Source organism: Ctenocephalides felis, unplaced genomic scaffold (assembly GCF_003426905.1).
Source record: "Ctenocephalides felis isolate EL2017-DRISC unplaced genomic scaffold, ASM342690v1 CF-g0.4_SCAFFOLD_01841, whole genome shotgun sequence".
Taxonomy (NCBI): domain Eukaryota; kingdom Metazoa; phylum Arthropoda; class Insecta; order Siphonaptera; family Pulicidae; genus Ctenocephalides; species Ctenocephalides felis.
Genome location: NW_020537995.1, coordinates 1 through 11,951, shown reverse-complemented (window position 1 = coordinate 11,951; position 11,951 = coordinate 1). Strand labels below are relative to the sequence as shown.

General features: G+C 37.0%; 1 non-coding gene and 1 pseudogene across 1 annotated transcript; both read right to left on the bottom strand.

The window, feature by feature from the left end:
* Positions 1-1,542: 1,542 nt before the first annotated feature.
* Positions 1,543-1,697, bottom strand: LOC113374479. Its single transcript, XR_003366986.1, has one exon. It is a non-coding gene; the product is annotated as a 5.8S ribosomal RNA (ribosomal RNA).
* A 664-nt stretch (positions 1,698-2,361) lies between these two features.
* On the bottom strand, positions 2,362-4,249 carry LOC113374480 (annotated as a pseudogene).
* Positions 4,250-11,951: the final 7,702 nt, after the last annotated feature.

Below are 11,951 nucleotides of genomic sequence, written 5' to 3'. Positions count from 1 at the left end.
CCTCGCCCAGGCCCGGCACGTCAGCTTCGGATGGAACCAGCTACTAGATGATTCGATTAGTCTTTCGCCCCTATACCCAGTTCCGACGATCGATTTGCACGTCAAAATCGCTACGGTCCTCCATCAGGGTTTCCCCTGACTTCGACCTGACCAGGCATAGCTCACCATCTTTTGGGTCTTAGCGTGTACGCTCTGGGTGCGCCTCTTCTTGCAATGAGAGTGAGACGCTCCGGGATTGCGAGCACGCATCCGTAGATGCGGTCCGTCATCCCTCAGTTCACTTAAGCGAACCTTTACTTTCATTGCGCCTTTAGGTTTTGTATTTCCCCATGACTCGCGCACATGCTAGACTCCTTAGTCCGTGTTTCAAGACGGGTCCTGAAAGTACCCAAAGCAATAGCATCGCTGACCGGTAATAGAGTCCGTCCGAGGACACGGCAGCTAACAGCTCGAGGCGGCATCGATGACGGAGCAGGTCCGACGGCCAATAACCGTCCGTGCTTGCAACCGGCCGAACGCTTAAAAGCGACCCTATACCATATCGTTTATACCGTCTGGCAGTCGACCGGAGCACGCGGGGTCTGACGCAAATAAATTCGTGACAGGCTACCGCCTCGGTCGTAGATCGACACCAAACGGGTTGCGACGTCCTACTGAGGAAGAAGTGCATGCCATCGCCGCCTAACGCATAAACCGACGGCGTATCGCAGGACGAATCCCGGTCAATCGCACGCCAATAAATGGAAGACAACGATAACATTGAATCTTTTCTTTCGATCTTTCGGGTTTCTCAGGTTTATCCCTGAACGATTTCACGTACTCTTGAACTCTCTCTTCAAAGTTCTTTTCAACTTTCCCTTACGGTACTTGTTCGCTATCGGTCTCGTGGTCATATTTAGCCTTAGATGGAGTTTAGAGTTGCACTCTCAAGCAACTCGACTCTAAGGAGAGATCCTCTCGATACGCGCAACGGTCGCTACGGGCCTGGCACCCTCTATGTGTAAATGGCCCCATTTAAGATGGACTTGAACTCGCCGCAACGCACCGAGATAATCGGATCCTCCCTAACACTACATTTCCCAGCGTCCGTCTCCGGCCGCGGGATTTAGTGCTGGGCTCTTCCCTGTTCGCTCGCCGCTATTAAGGAAATCCTAGTTAGTTTCTTTTCCACCGCTTAGTAATAGGCTTAAATTCAGCGGGTGATCTCATCTGCTCTGAGGTCGTATTATAATTATGATGTGCTCGCAAACGTTAGTAAGCAAGCGCACACAAAATCGACGAGGAACCTTTGAATCGTGCCGGAACGAAACCGCATTTCGAAGAGTTCGGGTTTCCGGTTATCGGGAGGGTCGCAAGAATATAAAATCTCTAGCACACACAACCCGCCGTAATCCCACAGAACGTCAACGAACGGTAATGTCCGATGTTGCAAAGTGGACTGGCTCACACGTTGAGTGAATTATTTAAGAGCACGCATTTACGCGAAACTCCATCATTCGCCGGCAAGCCGTTTAAAGCAAGCGGCAGTCTAGTAATGTTATACGACCCTCAGCCAGAGGTGGTCCAGGAACACTATCCGAGGACCGCAATGTGCGTTCGAAATGTCAATGTTCATGTATCCTGCAGTTCACATGTCGACGCGCAATTAGCTGCGTTCTTCATCGACCCGCGAGCCAAGTGATCCACAGTTCAGGGTGATTTTTTATATATTTATACATGTTTCAATCGTGATTCCCTCGAAATCGTTTAGGATAACTCGGGCGATTCTGAAACTAGTAAGTTTATTATGGGTACAATTAGTACACCATAAAGCTTTCGCTTTTCGGTCCGAGATACGAGATCTCGTTTCAAAATTGAAATATAAATATTTCATTGTGTGTGAGATTGAAAAATCTGCTTTCGCTGATCTTTCATTTTCTTAAAACAACGCAATGAAGCGAATGTTCAAATACGCACAATTTGAATAAAATGTGCAGAGTATATAGAATACTAACGCAAGCGTTTACTACAATCGACTTTGAAACACTAAACTTCCATCTAGCGCCCAAAGAATTGATTGAGCTATGCGTTTAAAGTATATTATTCAAAAAGAACGCCGTTTTCATAACGAACTTCGTCATTCGCTCAGGAATCTGGCGATAACGAGCAGATATACATTGCTCTCACACAATGCATAAGAGCGCTAAGCGGTTGTAAACCGCGTCACGCTGCTTTTGCACACTGCGCAATATTTTGCGACTAGCTCCGGTCAAACGTTAATGAAACGAATGATCCATCGTTGCGAGACGCTTTAAGATTTTATACGTCGCAGGTTATACGACATATCGCACACGTTTCATTTACTAAATAGTAAATGTACGTTAATGATCCTTCCGAAGGTTCACCTACGGAAACCTTGTTACGACTTTTACTTCCTCTAAATAATCAAGTTTGGTCATCTTTCCAGCAACATCGGCAATGTCGAAACGCTGCCGCGCACCGGTCCGAAGACCTCACTAAATAATTCAATCGGTAGTAGCGACGGGCGGTGTGTACGAAGGGCAGGGACGTAATCAACGCAAGCTTATGACTCGCGCTTACTAGGAATTCCTCGTTCATGGGAAGAATTGCAAGCCCCAATCCCTAGCACGAAGAGGCTTCAACGGATTACCCGGACCTTTCGGCCAAGGAAAACCTGCTGATCTCTTCAGTGTAGCGCGCGTGCGGCCCAGAACATCTAAGGGCATCTCAGACCTGTTTTTGCTCAATTTCGTGCGACGCCGGTAGTAAGAACCACAACCAAGAACGACCGAAGCCTAAGCGGAGGGTCTTTGCGATACCGGAAGGTACGCCTATTTAGCAGGCTAGAGTCTTGTTCGTTATCAGAATTAACCAGACAAATCGCTCCACCAACTAAGAATGGCCATGCATCACCACCCATCGAATCAAGAAAGAGCTCTCAATCTGTCAATCCTTCCGGTGTCCGGACCTGGTGAGGTTTCCCGTGTTGATTCAAATTAAGCCGCAGGCTCCACTCCTTGTAGTGCCCTTCCGTCAATTCCTTTAAGTTTCAGCTTTGCAACCATACTTCCCCCGGAACCCAAAAGCTTTGGTTTCCCGGAAGTTGACCGCCGAGTCACCGGAGGAACTTCGGCGGATCGCTAGCTGGCATTGTTTATGGTTAGAACTAGGGCGGTATCTGATCGCCTTCGAACCTCTAACTTTCGTTCTTGATTGATGAAAACACATTTGGCAAATGCTTTCGCTTCTGTCCGTCTTGCGACGATCCAAGAATTTCACCTCTAACGTCGCAATACGAATGTTCCCAGTTGTCCCTATTAATCATTACCTCGGAATTTCGAAAACCAACAAAATAGAATCGAGGTCCTATTCCATTATTCCATGCACACAATATTCAGGCGAATGAGCCTGCTTTAAGCACTCTAATTTGTTCAAAGTAAACGTACCGGCCCACCTCGACACTCGGTGAAGAGCATCGTGGTAGGATTTTGAGTTGGGCCGCAATTAGACGGGCTAAGCCCTCTGGTAGGACGTCCCACAAACATGCCAGTTGAACACCGCGAGCGGTGAACCGACAGTGTGGGACACAGATTCAACTACGAGCTTTTTAACCGCAACAACTTTAATATACGCTATTAGAGCTGGAATTATCGCGGCTGCTGGCACCAGACTGGCCTTCTAATAGACCCTCGTTAAAGGATTTAGAATGTACTCATTCCGATTACGGGGCCTCGGATGAGTCCCGTATCGTTATTTTTCGTCACTACCTCCCCGTGCCGGGAGTGGGTAATTTGCGCGCGTGCTGCCTTCCTTGGATGTGGTAGCCGTTTCTCAGGCTCCCTCTCCGGAATCGAACCCTGATTCTCCGTTACCCGTAACAACCATGGTAGTCGCAGAAACTACCATCGACAGTTGATAAGGCAGACATTTGAAAGATGCGTCGCCGGTACTAGACCGTGCGATCAGCACAAAGTCATTCAGAGTCACCAAGTCAAACGGTGAGTAAGGCAAGCCCGCCACCGATTGGTTTTGATCTAATAAAAGCATTCTTTCCATCTCAGGTCGGAACTCTATTTGCATGTATTAGCTCTAGAATTACCACAGTTATCCAAGTAATGTGGGTACGATCTAAGGAACCATAACTGATGTAATGAGCCATTCGCGGTTTCACTTTAATGTGGCTTGCACTGAGACATGCATGGCTTAATCTTTGAGACAAGCATATACTACTGGCAGGATCAACCAGGGTGCTATATATATATATATATATATATAATAGCATAGTGCGTAAATGTCCCTCGGCGTCACCCGAGAGACCACACTTTGTATAGAAAAGTTCGATGAATATTTCTAAACAACGAATTTTTTCACATATATATATATATATATATATATATATATATATATATATATATATATATATATATATATTGTTCTGTAATAACACGATCATACGTGCTTTTGATCAAAATATGAATTCATTGTTCAATGTTGATCAAAGTTCAAGATCTTTATATGAACGCGGAAGACGCCATTCCTAGAATTGTCACGTACAATGCATTATATATAGAGTCAAAATTATTTGTATAAACTAGTGATGTCTTAGTCAAGACTTTAGCAGTGATGCCTTAGGCAGAAGTCTAGGCAGTGATGACTTAGTCAAGAATCTGGACCAGTGAGTCTTAACGTCTAGAGTAGAGTAGTCTTAAATAATCTAAGTGGAGATTATGTCTGTGAAGTAAAGAAATAAATACAGTGTAAAACATTACAAGTGGATTTTTATTGGAACCAGAAGTTTGTCTCTTCCAGCGAATACCTTATTGAAAGGACCCATTAATCTGAAGAGAACTCTCATCAAACCAGTCGATCAAATACTATTCCTACTGCTCGACCCAAGGCATCAGGAAAGGTTGGACGGACATTATTACCATATCGCATAAAGAAGCTACTACAGTAACCAATATCCCGGACTGTGGATCTTACAACAAAAGGACCTCCAACCCATACCCGAACCATACTACCAACACATTATATCATTTCATGGTGTCAAGCGGTGGATTTCCTTGTAGTGAAGTGTTAGTTTTGTGAATTGTGCTTCGTGAAGTGTGGATCAAGTTTTCTTCGCACCCAGAGGCGGCAGGGTCATTAAAGTAAGCAGAGTATCCAGCAAGCAGCAAGACCAGGACTAACACGAGGAACTAAAGGCACCAAAGGTGGCAGCATTACCGAGATAAACTACGCAGACAGAACTACGCAGGCAGATCGATGCAGACTTCTTGACTAAGGCTCACTCCCAAGTAAGAAAAACCAATCCTTCAACATATCCAGACCAGAACATCATAGTCGTCAATTTTTTTTTTTAATTTTATTTGTCAATTATAATATAAATAATAATATTATGTCAATTTGAATTTTTTTAAGTATTAGGATTTTGGTTGTACTTGGGTAACATTTCCGTAACAACGGGCAGTTCGATTATTGTTCACACCACTATTATGTTGTTGACTTCACGTAACCATCAAGCTTAAGTTCAAGTAAATATTGTTAACTAAGCAATTTTTAACAAAAACAATTACGAGCATTGCCAGGTCCGAATTTCATAACAGAAATATTTCAAAGTAAAATAATTGTAAAGATTAGTAACAAAGTCATCAAGTAATAATATAAAAGACTCAGAAAGTAATATTGAAAAGTAAGTGACTCTAACTCATGATTTTTAATGTGGCTTTAAATGCCAGTATAAAGGCGAAATGCCTAAAGGAATTAGTGTAGCCATTGTGCCACTTTTCAGGCGATAGTGCCAATCCTTCATATCAGATAGCCTAATATTAAATTGTTCAAAAGAAACAATAGGTATCTGACAAATAAATAATTAATCAGGGTAGGGAAAACCCGAATGGAGACTCGTAAGGTTAGTGAAAACCGCGAGATCTTAAATATATTTGACGTAATTTTGATGACTTATAAGAGACTCATAAATCCGCGGGAACGAGTCAATAAAATCTTTCAAATAAATTTATTTCGTTATTTTCATTTTAGGACCAAAACACGCTCGTTGATTTTATCGATTTTATTAAATATTAAATGAGAATAAATTCCAACTATTAATGTTGAGTATATAAATAATTTTAAAATATTACATAAGAATAAAATTAATCTTGAATATAATATAAAATGAACTTTGAAGTTTTGTGTGAAAATAATTGAACTTGAATATGCAAATTTCAATAATAATTAAATTTAATCAACTGTCCATACCACAAAATGTTACAGAAATGAAGGGGATAAATTTAAATTAATTTCAATAATAGCAATGTAACTATCCCCATAGAACAGAATTATAAACTGAAAAAAAAATAGGAAAATAGAAAAAGTCCATGTTTGAATTATTGATACTAAATGATTTCATTTTAAATTCAATTCAATTTGTTGGTGCTATATTGAACGAAAAATATTTCCTAAATTTCCTCTACAAATATAATAAATTTTATTTTGAAAATTAGTAAGCGATTGAGTAAATTTATTTTCTATTAATTGCGTAAATTAACAATAATAATATTTTTTCTAATTATTTTTTATAATTGTTCGTACCAAAAGTAATTTCGATTATTTGCGTTAATAGTATAAAAAGCTTTATCATATTTCTATTTTGAAATTTGAGTAAAGAAATATCACATAACATTCGGTTTCAAATTTTAACAAGGCACGCAATACAAATTTGCTTATGATGTATTAACTTCGTTAATGTTATGAATCTTGATGTATTTTACAAAACTTTATTTTATTATTATTTAAAAATTTTGTGAAGTATTAATTGGTGTCATATTTTTATTCTATTGAAATTTCATTAATTTAATATTTTAATTTTGATTTTTGAATAATTTTATCGTAATCTATTTATTTCATTTGGCATATTAATATTTTCATAGTTGTGTTTTTATTTTTATTGATAATAATTATGAATAACTATGAATTTCGAGCGTTCAAAGCTGATTTAATAAGACCTGTAACAAAAATAGAATTTTTATCACCTTTAATTATTTATTCACTTATAACAAAAGTAATTTGATGAGTAGTATCAATAATTCACATGGAAACAAAATATAGAAAATATATATATAATAATATATTTGTATCAATTATTCTGAAATTGAATGGCCACTCATTTTTTATTAATATTGACATTCTAAACATGATAATTTCAATTTAATATTTTTATATTGTATATTTAGAATGTTCAAAATAAAAATTTGAAAATAAAAGTTAAAATCAAGAGGGCCTACAGAAAGGTATTAATGTAAAAATATGTGAAACACAATTATTAGATTACAAGACGAATTATCACTATCTTCCATTTCTATCTAGATGTAATGCATAAGAATGGCAACAAGTGTGCAATCTATTTTTTTTAAAAATCTTCGAAGATTGATACAAGATTCTCATATAGCTTCAGTTAGAAATAATCGCGCGCGCATTTTTAAACATCCTATTAAAAATATTGAACTGAATCTGACAGAGTATTTTGATCATATTTTAAATTCGAATCAAATAAATAAATTATCATACAAAATTAAACAATTTATTATAATATTAAATTTGTGAAAAGAAAGAGAGATCTTGCACCTTGTTAATATTCTTATGCAAATAGACCAATTAATGATAGTGATAATGGATCAAATAATTAATTTTATCACAGAAATTTTTAGAAATTTTATTGATGTATATAAATCAAATAGGTCACAACTTCGCTTTTGTCTACTAATCATTTTAAAGCAGTCACACAAGTTATGCAACTATGCGAATTAGATTGCATACTATATCCAATAAGAATAATGTAACTAATTATTGTTTGTAATATTTTGCTGTATTATCAAAATCCTACTTTTGAAATTAAACAAACTGCTGAAGCTAAATCAAAATAATTTTAATGAATTATTAAAAATCACAATATGCAGCAAAATGTTACAACAATATTAGATTTTTTTTTTAAAAAAAAAAGGGTTGATGTTAATTTTTTTATTCATATTATCATCAGAATTGTTATCTAATTACTATATTGCAGACATATTACAAAATTTTATACTTTTACTTTTTCATATTTTGCAAATTTTCAAATTTTTTCTCTTTTGCTATAATCAATTGTACCATAGATTACTATTTTTCATTTATCGAGGACGATAAATTGTTTTAGAGGGGAGGAATCCCAAATAAATTGTAATTTCTTTGTTTTTTTTTCTTTTCAATTGTTAGAGGACTAACAATATTCTTTAGGGGTGGCGTGTTCTGTAATAACACGATCATACGTGCTTTTGATCAAAACATGAATTCATTGTTCAATGTTGATCAAAGTCCAAGATCTTTACATGAACGCGGAAGACGCCATTCCTAGAATTGTCACGTACAATGCATTATATATAGAGTCAAAATATTTGTATAAACTAGTGATGTCTTAGTCAAGAGTTTGATGATGCCTTAGGCAGAAGTCTAGGCAGTGATGACTTAGTCAAGAATCTAGACCAGTGAGTCTTAATGTCTAGAGTAGAGTAGTCTTAAATAATCTAAGTGGAGATTATGTCTGTGAAGTAAAGAAATAAATACAGTGTAAAACATTACAAGTGGATTTTTATTGGAACCAGAAGTTTGTCTCTTCCAGCGAATACCTTATTGAAAGGACCCATTAATCTGAAGAGAACTCTCATCAAACCAGTCGATCAAATACTATTCCTACTGCTCGACCCAAGGCATCAGGAAAGGTTGGACGGACATTATTACCATATCGCATAAAGAAGCTACTACAGTAACCAATATCCCGGACTGTGGATCTTACAACAAAAGGACCTCCAACCCATACCCGAACCATACTACCAACACATTATATATATATATATATATATCTCAGCGTACGATATTCCCTGAACATAACGAACAGTTTACATCGCGACTAGATATTTTATATATTCTGCGCTTAACACAGAGGCTAGACCTTTAACAACCGTCGAAACGGCGGTCCGTACATGAAATTGCGGTCCGCAGACCCAGTTAATTTCAAACAGTCTCTTTACCCTTCATTAGATTGAAAACGTCGGGGCGAATTCATAAGAATTCATCGTTATAACTCACTTTATTCTCGATCGGAGAGTATTGAGTTGATTGCATTTGTATATTTGATTTTCCGCATAAGAGTCTTTGCGTCAACGACATATGCCCGCGAATATGCTGTACAGTATGGTTGAACACTTATAAATAAGGTCCAGACCCGGCCGTAAACCGACATCCGAACATAGATGGCGTATATAATCCAGACACGGTCTACGACATTATTTAAAGTAACGCCGCTATATAGTTGACAGACTAAAAGTATCGAATATAATGTATAAAATACACCGGGGAATAATATTCGAACCTGCCTGAACAACACAGCGTACTTTAGCCTAAGATTGCTCGCATCGCACTCGACACGACCTTTTTGAGACCTTTCTAACGATGTATATTACTTTATATGTTTTCTTTACAGAAATATCGAATCGTGAGGAGTGTTGCTCCAACCTAGCCGCACTTTGCATTTGACAAGTTAACATCTACACACATTGCTCTATAACATCAAAACCGTAAAAGATACGAAAAAACTTTGTTCGTACGAAAGATGCAAAATAAAATGGTATATAAATGGTTAAGTGTGTTTATATAATTTTCTCGAGATTTTCCGATTTTCCTGAAATTTTACGACAGCAATTTGCCGTAGGCCACACCGTTCAGAATTCGAAGTTGCGAAATATGGGAAAAAAAACTAAAAATTTTGAGACCTTTCTAATATTGTATAATACTTATATGTTTTCTTTACAGAAATATCGAATCGTGAGGAGTATTGCTCCAACCTAGCCGCACTTTGCATTTTGACAAGTTAACATCTACACATATTGCTCTATAACATCTAAACCGTAAAAGATACGAAAAAACTTTGTTCGTACGAAAGATGTAGAATAAAATTATGAATGAAATGGTATATGAATGGTTAAGTGTGTTCATATAATTTTACCGAGATTTTCCGATTTTCCTGAAATTTACGACGGAAACTCGCCTGTAGGCCACACCGTTCGGAATTCGAAGTTGCGATATATGGGAAAAAACTAAGAATTTTGAGACCTTTCTAACGATGTATAATACTTTATAGGTTTTCTTTACAGAAATATCGAATCGTGAGGGGTGTTGCTCCAACCTAGCCTCACTTTGCATTTTGACAAGTTAACATCTACACATATTGCTCTATAACATCAAAACCGTAAAAAGATACGAAAAAACTTTGTTCGTACGAAAGATGCAGAATAAATTATGAATAAAATAGTATTAAATGGTTAAGTGTGTTCATATAATTTTATCGAGATTTTCCGATTTTCCTGAAATTTTACGACGGCAACTCGCCTGTAGGCCACACCGTTCGGAATCGAAAGTTGCGATATATGGGAAAAAAACTAAGAATTTTGAGACCTTTCTAACGATGTATAATACTTATATGTTTTATTTACAGAAATATCGAATCGTGAGGAGTGTTGCTCCAACTAGCCGCACTTTGCATTTTGACAAGTTAACATCTACACATATTGCTCTATAACATCAAAACCGTAAAAGATACGAAAAAACTTTGTTCGTTGAAAGATGCAGAATAAAGTAACGAAATAAAATGGTATATAAATGGTTAAGTGGGTTCATATAATTTTCTGAGATTTTCCGATTTTCCTGAAATTGTACGACAGCAACTCGCTGTAGGCCACACCGTTCAGTCGAAGTTGCGATATATGGGGAAAAAAAACTAAGAATTTAGAGACCTTTCTAACGATGTATAATACTTTATATGTTTTCTTTACAGAAATATCGAATCGTGAGGAGTGTTGCTTTAACCTAGCGCACTTTGCATTTTGACAAGTTAACATCTACACATATTGGTCTATAACATCTAAACCGTAAAAGATACAAAAAAACTTTGTTCGTACGAAAGATGCAGAATAAAATTATGAATAAAAATGTATTAAATGGTTAAGTGTGTTCATATAATTTTCTCGAGATTTTCCGATTTTCCTGAAATTTTACGACAGCAACTCGCCTGTAGGCCACACCGTTCAGAATTCGAAGTTGCGATATATGGGAAAAAAAACTAAGAATTTTGAGACCTTTCTAACGATGTATAATACTTTATATGTTTTCTTAACAGAAATATCGAATCGTAAGGAGTGTTGCTCCAACCTAGCCGCACTTTGCATTTTGACAAATTAACATCTACACATATTGCTCTATAACATCTAAACCGTAAAAGATACAAAAAAACTTTGTTCGCACGAAAGATGCAGAATAAAATTACGAATAAAATGGTATATGAATGGTTAAGTGTGTTAATATAATTTTCTCAAGATTTTCCGATTTTCCTGAAATTTTACGACGGGAACTCGCCTGTAGGCCACACCGTTCGGAATTCGAAGTTGCGATATATGGGAAAAAACTAAGAATTTGAGAACCTTTCTAACGATGTATAATACTTTATATGTTTCTTTACAGAAAATATCGAATCGTGAGGAGTGTTGCTCCAACCTAGCCGCACTTTGCATGTTGACAAGTAAACACTACACATATTGCTCTATAACATCAAAACCGAAAAGATACGAAAAAAACTTTGTTCGTACGAAAGATGCAGAATAAAATTATGAATATAAATGTACATAAATGGTTAAGTGTGTTTATATAATTTTCTCAAGATTTTCCGATTTTCCTGAAATTTTACGACAGCAACTCGCCTGTAGGCCACACCGTTCAGAAGTCGAAGTTGCGATATATGGAAAAAAACTAAGAATTTTGAGACCTTTCTAACGATGTAGATACTTTATATGTTTTCTTTACAGAAATATCGAATCGTGAGGAGTGTTGCTCCAACCTAGCCGCACTTTGCATTTTGACAAGTTAAC